This window comes from Eptesicus fuscus, chromosome 19 (genome assembly GCF_027574615.1).
Source record: "Eptesicus fuscus isolate TK198812 chromosome 19, DD_ASM_mEF_20220401, whole genome shotgun sequence".
Classification (NCBI taxonomy): Eukaryota; Metazoa; Chordata; class Mammalia; order Chiroptera; family Vespertilionidae; genus Eptesicus; species Eptesicus fuscus.
Window position 1 is genome coordinate 17,034,962 of NC_072491.1, and position 18,963 is coordinate 17,053,924.

Here is an 18,963-nt window from a genome sequence, read left to right on the forward strand (position 1 = left end):
CCCTGTGGTCCTTGTATGTGATTTGCACACAAGTCCTATTCCTGGTGGAGATGCTCCTGGCTCTCTGGGCACTCACAGTGAAGCACATGGACTTCTCAGGGAAGGTCTCAACAAGCCCTTGCCCACCATGGTGAGCTTACCGTCCTCTACCCAGGGGCAGACTTGCCTTCCGTGTTTCTGGCTCCCCACTGCTGGCCCTGGTTATCTTCCTACTTGTCAGCTCCCTCCTGTAGTTTGGGTGGATTGGTGTCCTTCTTGCCAGGTCCCCACCAGAGTTCTGGTTTGACTCACTTGGTGCCAGGTGCCAGCTGTCTGCCCAGGCTTATCCCTCAGGGCCAGGGACCTGCCACCTGTCAAGGTTGGTTTTCAGGACAGGCTGGCATGGAAGGTTGCCTCAGCTTCTATGTGCTCTCCACACTCACAGAATCACTCTCCACACAACAATCTACACAACAACAAATCACACTCCACTCACACCAACACTCGCTCTCCACTCCCACCAACTCTTGCTCTCCACTCCCATAAACGTTCACTCTCCAGTCACAGAAATCGCTCGCCATTCACACAGAACACGCCCTATTCACTAAAACTAAGGTCTCTCCACTCTTCCACTAATTCTGTCTATTTTCTTTCACCCCAGTGATTGCATGAGTGTTGGGATGGAGGCCGGGGCTATGTCACTTGTTTCCATTCAACAATGAAGAGATGACACCAGTTCTGCTGCTCCTGTGGTGGCCTCTGGAGTCCCAAACATATTCTGTTGGCCTGAAGCTCCTTGATCCCCTGGGACTTCCCTACCAGGTCCTGGCCTGGTGGTGCCTCCAACAGCGCTTTAGTAGGCAAGTCTGAGGGGAGATCAGCATCAGGCGCCACCCAAGCCAACTCCAGATCTTGGGGCCTCATCTTCTCTTCAGGCCTTTCTCTCTCTCAAAGACTTTGGCACTCATGGCTCTTGAGGCTGCCTCCTCCTGAGCTTTCCTGAATGGCTCCTGGATCATGTGTGTTTCTTGGGAATGTTTCTTCTTTTCGATGGATTCTCTGCTCAATGCCTCCAAATGGCATTCATATTCTTCTCCAGGAGATGGGTTTTCTATAAAGAAGCTGGTATTGCATAGTGACATGCTATCCTTCGTCTCAGTCGTAGCATCTCACCAAATCGTGGTCCTGAGTTGGTCTCCGGATTTCCATATTCCCCTCTGTAGAGTGTAGTAGAGCCAGTGTGGTTGCCACCTTGGTTTTGGGGTCAGTCTGGATGGGGAGCTCTGACCTGAGCAGCGTGTGGAGGTGTCAGGTATTGCCCCTCTTGCCTGGTCCTGAGTGGTGGGGCTGTCATCTTTTCCGTCTCCAAGTGTCCTTTGTTGGCTGTTTTGGCTTCATGACCGCTATGTAAGGTAGACGTGATATGGAGAAAATTCCAGAGTCCATGCCCTCCTTGCCCAATTCGCTGGGCACTTCAAGCAAGAACACGCTGGTGACAGGCACCCGGCATTGTTGCCACGGACAACTCTTTACGGAGAGCTTCTCTGATGACACCGACCTGGTTTTGAGCTTGGCTGCACTGATCTGGGGGTCTTTGAAGAGCCAGGTCGTGTCCGGGGAAGCCGCAGCGGCACCTGGGTGCTGGCTAGGCCCTGGATGGGCAGTGCCCCCATGGGTGGTCCTCTGGTGGGAAGTGGCCCTGTGGTCCTTGATGGTGATTTGGACAAAGGGCCTATCCCCAGTGGCATTTTGCCAGGATCCCTTGGTGCTGGCAGTGAATCACGTGGGCTTCTCCAGGCCGGTTGTCAGCAGGCCCTTGCCCACCACGCTGAGCTCCCTGTCCTCTGCCCAAGAGCCGTGTTGCCTCCTCTGTTGCCAACTCCCCACTCCTGGCCCAGGTTGGCTTCCTGCTTGCCTGCTTCCTACCACAGTCGTGGCGTGTTGTTTTCCACCCTGCCATGTCCCCATAGAGGTTTGGGTTGGCTCACGCGGTGCTAGGTGTCAGCTGTCTGACCTGGCTATATCCCTCAGTGCCAGGGACCTACCACCTGTCATGGTTGGTTCTCAGGACAGACTGGCATGGAAAGTTGCCTCCGCTTCTTTGTGTTCTCCACGCTCACACAATCACTCTCCACACAGTAATCTACACAGCAACAAACCACACTCCACTCACACCAACTCTCATTCTGCACTCCACCAAAGCTCGCTCTCCACTCCCACCAATGCTTGTTCTCCAGTCACAGAAATCGCTCCCCATTCACACACAGTATACCCTGTTAACTCAAACAAAGGTCTCTCCACTCTTCCACCAATGCTGTCTATTTGCATTCAACCCAGTGAGTGCATGAGTGTTGGGATGGAGGCCAGGGCTGTATCAGTTGTTTCCCTTCAACAATGAAATGTTGACACCACTGCTGTTGCTCCTGTGGTGGCCTCTGATGTCGAAATCTCATTCGGTGGCCTGACGCTCCCTGATATCCTGGGACTGCGCTTCCAATTCCTGGTGGGGCCTCCTGCTGTGGCTGTCAGTGGGCAGGTCTAAGGGAAGATCCCCATCTGGTGCCTCCCAAGCCACCTTCCAGTCCGGGGGCCTTCTCTTCTCCCTGGGTCTTTTTTCTTTAAAATGCTGTGGCAGCCTGGGCTCTTGAAGTTGCCTCCTCCTGATCTTCCCTGAGCGCCTCCTGGATCATTTGGGTTTCTTGGTAGCAGTTTATTTCGCTGGTTTCTCCCCTCACTGCCTCCACATGCGGCTCCATCTTCTCCTTCTCCAGGAGCTGGGTTTTCAGTAATGAAGCTGGTCATGTTCAGTCGTAACATCTCACCACACCTTGGTTCACAGTTTGTTCCAACGTTCCCTTCTGTTGTCTGTTTTGGGGCCACTGTGGTTTGCCACCTCTGTTTTGGTGTCAGTCTGGATGGGAAACTGTGACCTGAGCAGCGTGTGGAGGCGTCAGGTATTGCCCCTCTTGCATGGTCCTGAGTGGTGGGGATGTCTGCCACCCCTGTGATCTTTTCTGTATCCAAGTGTTCTTTGTTGGCTGTTCTGTCTATGCGACTGCTTGGGAACGCAGACATAACGTGGGGGAAATGCCAGAGTTCATGACCTCCTTGCCAGATTCGCTGGGCACTTCAAGCAAGAATGCGCTGGTGACAGGCACTTGGCATTGGTTCAGTTGATAGCTCTTTATGAAGAGCGTCCCTGATGGCACCGGCTGGGGTTTGATCATGGCTGAACCACCTGGTAGTCTATGGATAGCCAGGTTGTGTCCGGGAAGCCTCAGCGGCACCTGGCTGCTGGCTAAGCCCTTGATGGGCACAACGCTCATGGGTGGTCCTCTGGTGGGAAGTGCCCGGTGGTCCCTGATGGTGATTTGGACACACAGGTCCTATTCACGGTGGCACTGGGCCCGACTCCTTGTGCACTGGCAGTGAAGCACGTGAGCTTCTCCAGACCGGGTGTCAACAGGTACTTGCCCACCACGCCGAGCTCACTGTCCTCTTCCCAGGAGCAGCCTTGCCTCTCATGTTGCCAGCTCTCCACAGCTGGTCCAGTTTGGTTCCATGCTTGCCAGCTCCCTACCGCTGTCAGGGTGGGTTGGTGTCTGCCCTGCCATGTCCCCATAGAGGTTTGTGTTGGCTCACTCGGTGCCAGGTGCCAGGTCTCTGATCTAGCTGTCTCCCTCAGGGCCAAATACCTGCTTCCTGTCAGGGTTGGTTCTCACCACAGGCTGGCAGAGAAAGTTGCTTCTGCTTCTTTGTGCTCTCCACACTCACACAATCACTCTCCACACAACAGTCTACACAAAAACAAATCACACGCCACTCCCACCAAGCTCCCTCTCCCCTCTCCCACCAAAGCTCGCTCTCCACTCTCACACCAATGCTCACCCTCACCTCCTACAAATGCTTGTTTTACAATCACAAATCGCTCCCCATTCACACACAACACCCCCTATTCACTCAAACAAAGGGCTCTCCACCCTTCCTCCAATGCTGTCTATTTGCTTTCACCCCAGTGAGTGCATGAGTATTGGGATGGGGGCCAGGCTACATCAGTTCTTTACCTTCAACAATGAAGTGCTGACACCACTGATGCTCCTCCTGTGGTGGCCTCTGGAGTCAAAAGCAGATTCTGTTGGCCTGAAGCTCCCTGATTTCCTGGGACTTCCCTGCCAGGTTCTGGCCTGGTGGTGCCTCCAACAGGGCTTTCAGTAGGCATGTCTCAGGGAAGATCAGCATCAGGCGCCACCCAAACCACTTCCAGGGCTTGTGGCCTCATCTTCTCTGCAGGCCTTTCTCTCTCTCAATGTCTTTGGCACCCTTGGCTCTTGAGGCTGCCTCCTCCTGAGCTTTCCTGAGTGGCTCCTAGATCATGTGGATTTCTTGGGAGTGTTTCTTCTTTTCGATGGATTCTCTGCTCAATGCCTCCAAATGCCCCTCATGTTCTTCTCCATTACCTGGGTTTGCCATAATGAAGGTGGTATTGCATAGTGAGATGCTACCTTCGTCTAAGTCTAGCATTTCACCAAATCGTGGTCCTGAATTGGTCCCAGTATTTCCATGCCCTTCTGTAGAGTGTAGTAGGGTAGGTGTGGTTTGCCACCTTGGTTTTGGGGTCAGGATGGATGGGGAGATCTGACATGAGTAGCTGTGGAAGGCGTTCAGTATTGCCCCTCTTGCCTGGTCTTGAGTGGTTGGGATGTCTGCAACCACAGTGATCTTTTCCGTCTCCAGGTGTCCTTTGTTGGCTGCTCTGGCTTGTGGGCGGCTATGGAAGGCAGACATGATGTGGGCGAAATGCCAGAGTCCATTCCCTCCCTACTCAGTTTTCTGGGCACCACAAGCAAGAAGGCGCTGGTGACTGGCATCCAGCATTGGCACTGCTGACAGCTCTTGATAGAGAGCGTCCCTGATGACACTGGCTGTGGTTTGAGCTCAGTTGCACCTGTCTGATGGTCTTGGAAGAGCCAGGACTTGTCAGCGGAAACCTCAGCAGCACCTTGGTGCTGCCTAAGCCCTTGATGGGCACCGCACTCATGGGTGGTCCTTTGGTGGGAAGTGGCCCTGTGGTCCTTGATGGTGATTTGGACACACAAGGCCTATCTCGGTGGCACTGCGCCCGGCAACCTGGGAGTTTGAAGTGAAGCACGTGGTCCTCTCTTGCCGGTGTCAGCAGGCCCTTGCCTACCACGCTGATCTCACTGTCCTCTGCCCAGGAGCCTTGTTGCCTCCAGCCTTGCCAACTCTCCACTCCTGGCCCAGTTTGGCTTCCGGCTTGCCAGCTTCCTATCGCAGTCGTGGTGTGTTGTTGTTCGCCCTGCCATGTCCCCATAGAGGTTTGGGTTGGCTCACTCGGTGCCAGGTGTGAGCTGTCTGACCTGGCTGTCTCCCTCAGTGCCAGGGACCTACCACCTGTCAGGGTTGGTTCTCAGGACAAGCTGGCACGGAAAGTTGCCTCTGCTTCTTTGTGCTCTCCACACTCACACAATCACTCTCCACACAGTAATCTACACAACAGCTAATCACACTCCATTCACACCAATGCTCGCTCTCCACTCCCACCAATGCTTGTTCTCTAGTCAAAGAAATTGTTCCCCACTCACACACAGTATACCCTGTTAACTCAAACAAAGGGCTCTCCACTTTGCCACCAATGCTATCTATTTTCCTTCACCCCAGTGAGTGCATGAGTGTTGGGATGGTGGCGAGGGCTATATCAGTTGTTTCCCTTCAACAATGAAATGTTGACACCACTGCTGTTGCTCCTGTGGTGGCCTCTGATGTCGCAATCTTGCTCGATTTTCCTGAAGCTCCCTGATGCCCTGAGACTGCGCTTCCAATTCCTGGTGGGGCCTCCTGCTGTGGCTGTCAGTGGGCAGGTCTGAGGGAAGATCCCCATCTGGCGCCTCCCAAGCCACCTTCCAGTGCCTGGGCCTCCTCTTCTCCCTGGATCTTTTCTCTTTCAAATGCTGTGGCACCGTGGGCTCCTGATGTTGCCTCTTTCTGACCTTCGCTTGGTGCCTCTTGGGTCATTTGCGGGTGTTGGTAGTAGTTATTTTCGATGGATTTTCCCCTCACTGCCTCCACGTGCGGCTCCATGTTCTCCTTCTCCAGGAGCTGGGTTTTCAGTAATGAAGATGGTCATGTTCAATCATAGCATGTCACCACATCTTGGTTCAGAGTTGGTCCCAACGTTCCCTTTTGTTGTCCGTTTGGGGCCACTGTGGTTTGCCACCTCTGTGTTGGTGTTAGTCTGGATGGGAAACTCTGTCCTGAGCAGCATGTGGAGGCCTCAGGTATTGCCCCTCTTGCCTGGTCCTGAGTGGTTTGGATGTCAGCCACCACTGTGATCTTTTCCGTCTCCAAGTGTCCTTTGTTGGTTGTTCTGTCTTTATGACCGCTAGGGAAGGCAGACGTGATGTGGGGGCAATTCCAGAGTTCATGACCTCCTTGCCAGTTTCGCTGGGCACTTAAGGAAGAATGAGCTGGTGACAAGCACCCGCATGGGTTCTGCTGACAACTCTTTATGGAGAGCGTCTCTAATGGCACTGGCTGGGGTTTGAGCTTGGCTTCACTTGTCTGTTGTTCTTTGAAGAGCCATGTCATGTCCAGGGAAGCCTCAGCAGCACCAGGCTGTTGGCTAGGCACTTGATGGGCACCGCCTTCATGGGCGGTAATCTGGTGGGCAGTGGCCCTCGGGTCCTTGATCGTGATTTGTACACACAGTTCCTATCCCAGTGGCACTGGCCCGGACAACTTGTGCGCTTGCAGTGAATCACGTGGGCTTCTCCAGGCCGGGTGTCAGCAGGCCTTGCCCACCACAAAGAGCTCACTGTCCTCTTCCCAGAAGCAGCCTTGCCTCCCGTGTTGCCAGCTACCCCACTGCTGGTCCAGGTTGACTTCCTGCTTGCCAGCTCCCTTCCTCAGTCGCGGTGGGTTGGTGTCGCCCTGCCATGTCCCCAGAGAAGTTTGTATTGGCTCACTAGGTGCCAGGTGTCAGCTGTCTGACCTGGCTGTCTCCCTCATTTCCAGGGACCTATCACCTGTAAGGGTTGGTTCTCAGGACAGGCTTGCGCAGAGAGTTGCCTCCGCAGCTTTGTCCTCTCCGCACTCACACAATCACTCTCCACACAGTAATCTACACAAAAACAAATCACTCTCCACTCAAACCAACGCGTGCTCCCCACTCCCACCAAAGCTTGTTCTCCAGTCACAGAAATCGCTCACCACTCACACACAGCACCCCCTGTTCACTCCAACAAAGGACTCTCCACTCTTCCACCAATGCTGTCTATTTGCGTTCACCCCAGTGAGTGCATGAGTGTTGGGATGGAGGCCGGGGCTCTATCAGTTGTTTCCCTTCAACAATGAAGTGCTGACACCAGTGCTGCTGCTCCTGTGGTGGACTCTGGTGTCGAAATCTCATTCTGTTGGCCTGCAACGCCCTGATCCCCTGGAACTGCCCTCCCAAGTCCTGTTGGGGTTGTCAGTGGGCAGGTCTGAGGGAAGATCCCCAGCAGGCGCCTCCCCAGCCACTTCCCAGGCCTGGGGCGTCATCTTCTTCCTGGGCCTTTCTCTCTTTCAAATGCTGCGGCACACAGGGCTTATGATCCTGCCTCCTCCTGAGCTTCCCTCTGTGCCTCCTGGGTCATTTGGATTTCTTGGTAGCAGTTCTGATCCATGGATTCTCCCCTCACTGCTTCCACTTGCGGCTCCATCTTCTCCTTCTCTAGGAGCTGGGTTTTCTGTAATGAAGCTTGTCATGTTCAATCATAGTATAGCCCCACACCTTTGTTCAGAGTAGGTCCCAACGTTCCCTTATGTTATCAACTTTGGGGCCAGTGTGGTTTGCCACCTCTGCTTTGGTGTCAGTCTGGATGGGAAACTCTGACCTGAGCAGCGTGTGGAGGCTTCAGGTATTGCCCCTCTTGCCTGGTCTTGAGTGGTTTGGATGTCACCAACCACTGTCATATTTTCCGTCTCCACTTGTCCTTTGTTGGCTGCACTGGCTTGAGGGCGCCTATGGAATCAGACATGATGTGGGTCAATGCCAGAATCCATTCTCTCCATGCCCAGGTTGGCTTCCTGCTTGCCAGCTTCCTACCACAGTCGTAGCGTGTTGTTGTCCGCCATGCTATATCCCCATAGAGGTTTGGGTTGGCTCACTCGGTGCCAGATGTCAGCTGTCTGACCTGGCTATATCCCTCAGTGCCAGGGACCTACCACCTGTCATGGTTGGTTCTCAGGACAGACTGGCATGGAAAGTTGCCTCCGCTTCTTTCTTTGTGTTCTCCACGCTCACACAATTACTCTCCACACAGTAATCTACACAGCAACAAACCACAATCCACTCACACCAACTCTCATTCTGCACTCCACCAAAGCTCGCTCTCCACTCCCACCAATGCTTGTTCTCCAGTCACAGAAATTGCTCCCCATTCACACACAATATACCCTGTTAACTCAAACAAAGGTCTCTCCACTCTTCCACCAATGCTGTCTATTTGCTTTCACCCCAGTGAGTGCATGAGTGTTGGGATGGAGGCCAGGGCTGTATCAGTTGTTTCCCTTCAACAATGAAATGTTGACACCACTGCTGTTGCTCCTGTGGTGGCCTCTGGTGTCGAAATCTCATTCTGGTGGCCTGAAGCTCCCTGATCCCCTGCGACTGCTCTTCCAATTCCTGGTGGGGCCTCCTGCTGTGGCTGTCAGTGGGCAGGTCTGAGGGAAGATCCCCATCTGGCGCCTCCCAAGCCACTTTCCAGTCCCAGGGCCTCCTCTTCTCCCTGGGTCTTTTCTCTCTCAAATGATGTGGCACCCTGGGCTCCTGAAGTTGCCTCTTCCTGACCTTCCCTGGGCGCCTCTTGGGTAATTTGTTTTTCTTGGTAATAGTTATTTTTGATGGATTCTCCCCTCACTGCCTCCACATGCGGCTCCATCTTCTCCTTCTCCAGGAGCTGGGTTTTCAGTAATGAAGCTGGTCATGTTCAGTTGTAGCATCTCACCACACCTTGGTTCACAGTTCGTTCCAAAGTTCCCTTCTGTTGTCCCTTTTGTGGGCCAGTGTGGTTTTCCTCCTCTGTTTTGGTGTCAGTCTGGATGGGAAACTGTGACCTGAGCAGCGTGTGGAGGCGTCAGGTATTTCCCCTCTTGCCTGGTCCTGAGTGGTGGGGATGTCGGCCACCCCTATGATCGTTTCCGTCTCCAAGTGTTCTTTGTTGGCTGTTCTGTCTATGCGAGTGCTTGGGAACGCAGACATGATGTGGGGGAAATGCCAGAGTTCGCTGGGCACTTCAAGCAAGAATGCGCTGGTTACAGGCACTTGGCATTGCGTCAGTTGATAGCTCTTTATGGAGAGCGTCCCTGATGGCACCGGCTGGGGTTTGAGCATGGCTGAACCACCTGGTAGTATATGGATAGCCAGGTTGTGTCCGGGAAGCCTCAGCAGCACCTGGCTGCTGGCTAGGCCCTTGATGGGCACAACGCTATGGGTGGTTCTCTGGTGGGAAGTGCCCGGTGGTCCCTGTTGGTTATTTGGACACACAGGTTCTATTCATGGTGGCACTGGGCCCGACTCCTTGTGCACTGGCAGTGAAGCACGAGGGTTTCTCCAGACCGGGTGTCAACAGGTACTTGCCCACCACGCTGAGCTCACTGTGCTCCCCGCAGCAGCAGCCTTGCCTCTCATGTTGCCAGCTCTCCACTGCTGGTTCAGTTTGGTTCCATGCTTGCCAGCTCCCTACCGCTGTCAGGGTGGGTTGGTGTCTGCCCTGTCATGTCCCCATAGAGGTTTGTGTTGGCTCACTCGATGCTAGGTGCCAGGTCTCTGATCTGGCTGTCTCCCTCAGGGCCAAATACCTGCTTCCTGTCAGGGTTGGTTCTCACCACAGGCTGGCAGAGAAAGTTGCTTCTGCTTCTTTGTGCTCTCCACACTCACACAATCACTCTCCACACAACAGTCTACACAAAAACAAATCACACGCCACTCCCACCAAAGCTCGCTCTCCACTCTCACACCAATGCTCACCCTCACCTCCTACAAATGCTTGTTTTACAATCACAAATCGCTCCCCATTCACACACAACACCCCCTATTCACTCAATCAAAGGGCTCCCCACTCTTCCTCCAATGCTGTCTATTTGCTTTCACCCCAGTGAGTGCATGAGTGTTGGGATGGGGGGCCAGGCTGTATCAGTTGTTTCCCTTCAACAATGAAGTGCTGACACCACTGATGCTGCTCCTGTGGTGGCCTCTGGAGTTAAAAGCAGATTCTGTTGGCCTGAAGCTCCCTGATTCCCTGGGACTTCCCTGCCAGGTTCTGGCCTGGTGGTGCTTCTAACAGGACTGTCCGTAGGCATGTCTCAGGGAAGATCAGCATCAGGCGCCACCCAAACCACTTCCAGGACTTGTGGCCTCATCTTCTCTGCAGGCCTTTCTCTCTCTCAATGTGTTTGGCACCCTTGGCTCTTGAGGCTGCCTCCTCCTGAGCTTTCCTGAGTGGCTCCTGGATAATGTGGGTTTATTGGGAGTGTTTCTTCTTTTCGATGGATTCTCTGCTCAATGCCTCCAAATGCCCCTCATGTTCTTCTCCATTACCTGGGTTTGCCATAATGAAGGTGGTATTGCATAGTGAGATGCTACCTTCGTCTAAGTCTAGCATTTCACCAAATCGTGGTCCTGAATTGGTCCCAGTATTTCCATGCCCTTCTATAGAGTGTAGTAGGGTAGGTGTGGTTTGCCACCTTGGTTTTGGGGTCAGGATGGATGGGGAGCTCTGACCTGAGTAGCTTTGGAAGGTGTTCAGTATTGCCCCTCTTGCCTGGTCTTGAGTGGTTGGGATGTCTGCAACCACAGTGATCTTTTCCATCTCCAGGTGTCCTTTGTTTGCTGCTTAGGCTCGAGGGAGGCTATGGAAGGCAGACATGATGTGGGCGAAATGCCAGAGTCCATTCCCTCCTTGCCCAGTTCCCTGGGCACCACAAGCAAGAAGGCGCTGGTGACCAGCACCCAGCATTGGCGCTGCTGACAGCTCTTGATAGAGAGCGTCCCTGATGACACAGGCTGTGGTTTGAGCTCAGTTGCACCTGTCTGATGGTCTTTGAAGAGCCAGGACGTGTCCGTGGAAACCTCAGCATCACGTAGGTGCTGGCTAAGCCCTTGATGGGCACCACACTCATGGGTGGTACTCTGATGGGAAGTGGCCCTGTGGTCCTTGATGGTGATTTGGACACACAAGTCATATCCCCGGTGGCACTGTGCCCGGCACCCTGGGAGTTTGCAGTGAAGCGCGTGTTCCTCTCTAGCCCTGGTGTCAGCAGGCCCTTGCCCACCACGCTGAGCTCACTGTCCTCTGCCCAGGAGCCGTGTTGCCTCCAGCGTTGGCAACTCTCCACTCCTGGCCCAGGTTGGCTTCCTGCTTGCCAGCTTCCTACCGAAGTGGTGGTGTGTTGTTGTCCGCCCTGCCATGTCCCCATAGAGGTTTGGGTTGGCTCACTCGGTGCCAGGTGTGAGCTGTCTGACCTGGCTGTCTCCCTCAGTGCCAGGGACCTACCACCTGTCAGGGTTGGTTCTCAGGACAAGAAGGCATGGAAGGTTGCCTCCGCTTCTTTGTGCTCTACACACTCACACCATCACTCTCCACACAGTAATCTACACAACAGCTAATCACACTCCACTCACGCCAACTCTCGTTCTGCACTCGCACCAACGCTCGCTCTCCACTCCCACCAATGCTTGTTCTCTAGTCAAAGAAATCGTTCCCCACTCAAACACAATATACCCTGTTAACTCAAACAAAGGGCTCTCCACTCTTCCACCAATGCTGTCTATTTGCGTTCACCCCAGTGAGTGCATGAGTGTTGGGATGGAGGCCAGGGCTGTATCAGTTGTTTCCCTTCAACAATGAAATGTTGACACCACTGCTGCTGCTCCTGTGGTGGCCTCTGATGTAGAAATCTTACTCGGTTTGCCTGAAGCTCCCTGATCCCCTGCGATTGTTCTTCCAATTCCTGGTGGGGCCTCCTGCTGTGGCTGTCAGTGGGCAGGTCTGAGGGAAGATCCCCATCTGGCGCATCCCAAGCCACCTCCAGTCCGGGGGCCTCCTCTTCTCCCTGGGTCTTTTCTCTTTCAAATGCTGTGGCACCGTGGGCTCCTGATGTTGCCTGACCTTCGCTGACCTTCGCTGGGCACCTCTTGGGTCATTTGGGGTCTTGGTAGTAGTTATATTCGATGAATTTTCCCTTTAATGCCTCCACGTGCGTCTCCATGTTCTCCTTCTCCAGGAGCTGGGTTTTCAGTAATGAAGATGGTCATGTTCAATCATAGCATGTCACCACACCTTGGTTCAGAGTTGGTCCCAATGTTCCCTTCTGTTGTCCGTTCTGGGGCCACTGTGGTTTGCCACCTCTGTGTTGGTGTCAGTCTGGATGGGAAACGCTGTCCTGAGCAGCATGTGGAGGCCTCAGGTATTGCCCCTCTTGCCTGGTCCTGAGTGGTTTGGATGTCAGCCACCACTGTGATCTTTTCCGTCTCCAAGTGTTCTTTGTTGGCTGTTCTGTCTTTATGACCGCGAGGGAAGGCAGAAACGATGTGGGTGCAATTCCACAGTTCATGACCTCCTTGCCAGATTCTCTGGGCACTTAAGCAAGAAGGCACTGGTGACAAGCACCCAGCATGGGTTCTGCTGACATCTCTTTATGGAGAGCGTCTCTAATGGCACTGGCTGGGGTTTGAGCTTGGCTTCACTTGTCTGTTGTTCTTTGAAGAGCCATGTCATGTCCGGGGAAGCCTCAGCAGCACCTGGCGTTGGCTAGGCACTTGATGGGCACCGCCTTCATGGGCGGTAATCTGGTGGGCAGTGGCCCTCGGGTCCTTGATCGTGATTTGTACACACAGTTCCTATCCCGGTGGCACTGGCACGGACAACTTGTGCGCTTGCAGTGAAGCACGTGGGCTTCTCCAGGCCGGGTGTCAGCAGGCCTTCCCACCACAAAGAGCTCACTGTCCTCTTCCCAGGAGCAGCCTTGCCTCCTGTGTTGCCAGCTACCCCACTGCTGGTCCAGGTTGGCTTCCTGCTTGCCAGCTCCCTTCCTCAGTCGGGGTGGGTTGGTGTCGCCCTGCCATGTCCCCAGGGAAGTTTGTATTGGCTCACTAGGTGCCAGGTGTCAGCTGTCTGACCTGGCTGTCTCCCTCATTTCCAGGGACCTACCACCTGTAAGGGTTGGTTCTCAGGACAGGCTTGCACAGAGAGTTGCCTCCGCAGCTTTGTCCTCTCCGCACTCACACAATCACTCTCCACACAGTAATCTACACAAAAACAAATCACTCTCCACTCAAACCAACGCGTGCTCCCCACTCCCACGAAAGCATGTTCTCCAGTCACAGAAATCGCTCACCACTCACACACAGCACCCCCTGTTCACTCCAACAAAGGACTCTCCACTCTTCCACCAATGCTGTCTATTTGCGTTCACCCCAGTGAGTGCATGAGTGTTGGGATGGAGGCCGGGGCTCTATCAGTTGTTTCCCTTCAACAATGAAGTGCTGACACCAGTGCTGCTGCTCCTGTGGTGGCCTCTGGTGTCGAAATCTCATTCTGTTGGCCTGCAACGCCCTGATCCCCTGGAACTGCCCTCCCAAGTCCTGTTGGGGTTGTCAGTGGGCAGGTCTGAGGGAAGATCCCCAGCAGGCGCCTCCCCAGCCACTTCCCAGGCCTGGGGCGTCATCTTCTTCTTGGGCCTTTCTCTCTTTCAAATGCTGCGGCACACAGGGCTTATGATGCTGCCTCCTCCTTAGCTTCCCTGGGTACCTCCTGAATCATTTGGATTTCTTGGTAGCAGTTCTTGTGGATGGATTTTCCCCTCACTGCCTCCATGTTCGGCTCCATCTTCTCCTTCTCCAGGAGGTGGGTTTTCAGTAATGAAGCTGGTAATGTTCAGTCGTAGTATCGCCCCACACCTTAGTTCAGAGTAGGTCCCAACGTTCCCTTCTGTTGTTCATTTTGCGGCCAGTGTGGTTTGCCACCTCTGTTTTGGTGTCACTATGGATGGGAAACTCTGACCTGAGCAGCATGTGGAGGCGTCAGGTATTGCGCCTCTTGCCTGGTCTGAGTGGTTTAGATGTCTGCAACCACAGTGATCTTTTTCCTCTCAAGGTGTCCTTTGTTGGCTACTCTGGCTTGAGGGCAGCTATGGAAGGCAGACATGATGTGGGCGAAATGCTAGAGTCCATTCCCTCCTTGCCCAGTTCCCTGGGCACCACAAGCAAGAAGGCGCTGGTGACAGGCACCCAGCATTGGCGCTGCTGACAGCTCTTGATAGAGAGCGTCCCTGATGACAAGGGCTGTGGTTTGAGCTCAGTTGCACCTGTCTGATGGTCTTGGAAGAGCCAGGACGTGTCTAGGGAAACTGCAACAGCACCTGGGTGCTGGCTAAGCCCTTGATGGGCACCGCACTCATGGGTGGTCCTCTGGTGGGAAGTGGCCCTGTGGTCCTTGATGGTGATTTGGACACACAGAGCCTATCCCCGGTGGCACTGTGCCCGGCACCCTGGGAGTTTGCAGTGAAGCGCGTGTTCCTCTATAGCCCTGGTGTCAGCAGGCCCTTGCCCACCACGCTGAGTTCACTGTCCTCTGCCCAGGAGCCGTGTTGCCTCCAGCGTTGGCAACTCTCCACTCCTGGCCCAGGTTGGCTTCCTGCTTGCCAGCTTCCTACCGCAGTCGTGGTGTGTTGTTGTCCGCCCTGCCAGTTCCCATAGATGTTTGGGTTGGCTCATCAGTGCCACGTGTGAGCTGTCTGACCTGGATGTCTCCTTTAGTGCCAGGGACCTACCACCTGTCAGGGTTGGTTCTCAGGACAAGCTGGCATGGAAAGTTGCCTCCGCTTCTTTGTGCTCTCCACACTCACACAATCACTCTCCACACAGTAATCTACACAACAGCTAATCACACTCCACTCACACCAACGCTCGTTCTGCACTCGCACCAACGCTCGCTCTCCACTCCCACCAATGCTTGTTCTCTAGTCAAAGAAATCGTTCCCCACTCAAACACAATATACCCTGATAACTCAAACAAAGGTCTCTCCACTCTTCCACCAATGCTGTCTATTTGCATTCACCCCAGTGAGTGCATGAGTGTTGTGATGGAGGTTGTGCCTGTATCAATTGTTTCCCTTCAACAATGAAATGTTGACACCACTGCTGCTGCTCCTGTGGTGGCCTCTGATGTCGAAATCTTGCTCGGTTTGCCTGAAGCTCCCTGATCCCCTGCGAGTGTTCTTCCAATTCCTGGTGGGGCCTCCTGCTGTGGCTGTCAGTGGGCAGGTCTGAGGGAAGATCCCCATCTGGCGCCTCCCAAGCCACTTTCCAGTCCCGGGGCCTCCTCTTCTCCCTGGGTCTTTTCTCTCTCAAATGCTGTGGCACCCTGGGCTCCTGATGTTGCCTCTTCCTGACCTTCCCTGGGCGCCTCTTGCGTCATTTGGGTGTCTTTGTTTTAGTTATTTTCGATGGATTCTCCCCTCACTGCCTTTATGTGCGGCTCCTTCTTCTCCTTCTCCAGGACCTGGGTATTCAGTAATGAAGCTGGTCATGTTCAGTCATAGTATCTCACCACACCTTGGTTCAGAGTTGGTCCCGATGTTCACTTCTTTTGTCTGTTTTGGGACCAGTGTGGTTTGCCACCTCTGTTTTGGTGTCAGTCTGGATGGGAATCTCTGTCCTGAGCAGCGTGTGGAGGCGTCAGGTATTTCCCCTCTTGCCTGGTCCTGAGTGGTGGGGATGTCGGCCACCACTGTGATCTTTTTAGTCTCCACGTATTCTTTGTTGGCTACTCTGGCTTGAGGGCGGCTATGGAAGGCAGACATGATGTGGGGCAAATGCCAGAGTCCATTCCCTCCTTGCCCAGTTCTCTGGGTGTACCACAAGCAAGAAGGCGCTGGTGACAGGCACCCAGCATTGGTGGTGCCAAAAGCTCTTGATAGAGTGCGTCCCTGATGACACAGGCTTTGGTTTGAGCTCAGTTGCACCCAGCTAGGTCCTTGATGGGCACAGAGCTGTGTGTCCAAATCACCATCAAGGACCACAGGGCCACTTCCCGCTGCTCCTGTGGTGGCCTCTCATATGGTTTGTAGTTCATTTCGATGGTTTCTCCCCTCACTGCCTCCACGTGCGGCTCCATATTCTCCTTCTCCTGGAGCTGGGTTTTCAGTAATGAAGCTGGTCATGTTCAGTCGTAGCATCTCACCACACCTTGGTTGTTAGTTGATCCCAACGTTCCCTTCTGTTGTCTATACTGGGTCCCTGATGACACTGGCTGTGGTTTGAGCTCAGTTGCACCCATCTGGTGGTCTATGAAGAGCCAGGTTGTGTCCGGGAAGCCTCAGTGGCACCTTGCTGCTGTCTAGACCCTGGATGGGCAATGTGCTCCTGGGTGGTACTCTGATGGGAAGTGGCCCTGTGGTCCTTGATGGTGATTTGGACACACAGGTACTATTTCCGGTGGCACTGGACCTGGCTCCTTGTGCGCTGGCAGTGAAGCACGTGGGCTTCTCTAGCCCTGGTGTCAGCAGGCCCTTGCCCACCACGCTGAGCTCACTGTCCTCTTCCCAGGAGCAGCCTGCCTCCCGTTTTGCCAGCTACCCCACTGGTTTGAGCTCAGCTGCACCCATCTGGTGTTCTAGGAAGAGCCAGGTTGTGTCTAGGGAAGCCTCAGTGGCACCTGGCTGCTGGCTATCCCATTGATGGGCACCACCCTCATGAGTGGTAATCTCATATGTAGTCACCCTGTGGTCCTTGATGGTTATTTAGACACACATGGCCTATCCCCAGTGGCATTGTACCCGGCTCCCTGGGCATTGGCATTGAAGCCCATGAGCTTCTCTAACCCGGGTTTCAGCAGGCCCTTGCCCACCACGCCTGAGCTCACTCTCCTCTGCCCTGTGGCAGTCTTGCCTCCCGAGTTGCCAGCTCTCCACTGCTGGTCCAGGTTGGCTCTCGACTTGTCAACTCCCTGGACACAACCTGGGACGTGTTGGTGTGCACTGTTGCCATGTTTCCTCCAGAGCTCCGGGTTGGCTCACTCGGTTCCAGGGGTCAGCTGTCTGACCTCGCTGTCTTCCTCAGTAGCAGGTTCCTGCAACCTGTCCGGATTGGTTCTCAGGACTGGCTGGTACGGAAAGTTGCCTCTTCATCTTTGTGTTCTCCACACTCACACAATCACTCTCCACACAACAATCTGCACATCAACAAGTCACACTCACTAACAGCAACACTTGCTCTCTACTCTCACACCAAAGCTTCCTCTCCACTCTGATAGCAAAGCTTGCTCTCCACTCTTTCATCAACGCTAGCTCTCCAGTCTCACACCAATCCTTGCTCTCCACTCAAGCAAATCGTTCCCTACTCCCAACTCTCGCTTTTCACTCACGCTGAGGACTCTCCACTCTTACACCAATGCTCTCTATTTGCTTTCACTGCAGTTGAGTGCATGAGCCTGGACAGTGTACCTTCTATTTTATTTTAGTTTTAAAATACATTTTACTGATTTTTTTTTATAAAGGTGAAGGGAGAGGGAGAGAGAGTTAGAAACATAGATGAAAGAGAATCATCAATCAGCGGTCTACTGCACACCCTGTACTGGGGATGTGCTGCAACCAATGTACATGCACTGGACTGGAATCAAACCTGGGACCCTTGAGGCCGCAGGTCAATGCTGTACCCACTGAGGTAACCAGTTAGGGCAGTGGTCCTCCTATCATAGTTGCACCCCATTGTGTCCAGCTGGAGGGGTGGAGCCAACTGACATCATAAGTGGGCTGTGGCTGTTGTTATGGGAACATTTTACTTGAAGTAATTTTCTGAAGTTCCTGTGGGGGCTTGGCCACCCTTACATTTAGCCCCATAGATGGGCTTTGAGTTCTGGGTTCCTCTTCAGCTTAAACCATGTCTAGGTGATGCTGCACTAGGACTCCAACCCGCCATTGGGCCTAAAGGTCTTGTTGCTGGATCTTAGCTTTCTTCTTCTCTCCTATAGTGCCACATTCAGTGACTTTCCACACCACCCTGTTTTCTCTTTCTTGTATATTTATAAGTTGTTTGGGGCATCTCTGTCTTCTAACCACCTCCTTAGAAAAGTGGAACCTCCTCAAAGGCAAAAACTTGACACTAAAATGGATAAACTATAGCATATGCATAAAATTGAAATCTAAATGAATTAGAATTAGTTATTAATGAGAATAACTCTTACAAACCCAAACAAATAAAGCAAGAAGAATATATGGTGTGATATAATTCAACATTATCAATAGGGACACATATACATGTGTAGTAAAAGAGTGAAGAAATACATGGGCAAAACACCTAATCCAAGTAAGTGGTTATCTTTAGAGCAAGGAATTGAGACATGTGACTACCAGGCAGTGACAGGGAATTCAATTCTAGAGTCTTTTAAAGGACTAGGGAAAATCCAACAAACGTTATCATCTGAGAACTCTCAGCTGCCAATACTTCCAGCATCTGGGGGAATGTGTGTTCCTATCCCCAGTGGGGATAGGGAGGGGCACCACAGAACCCAATAAATCCTTGGTTCCCAGACCATATCCTATGCCAGACCAAATAAGTCATACTCCCCATGAAGTTCTTTTCCACCTTGTATCCTTCAGTATGGACATATTTTCTTAATTTTCACATATTACCTAGTAGAGTCCCGGTGCATGAAATTTATGCATGCGGCGTGGGGGGGGGGGTGTCCCTCAGCCCAGCTGCACCCTATCCAATGTAGGACCCCTCAAGGGATGTCCAATCCCTCTAATAATCCAGGACTGCTGCTTCCCAACCCCTTGCCTATCTGCCTGCCTGCCTGATTGCCCCTAACCTCTCCCCTGTCAGTCCTATTGCCCCTAACTGTCCTCCTCTGCTGGCCTGTTTACTCCTAACTGCCCTCCCCTCCTGACCTGGTTGCCCCCAACTACCCTCCCCTGCTGGCTCAA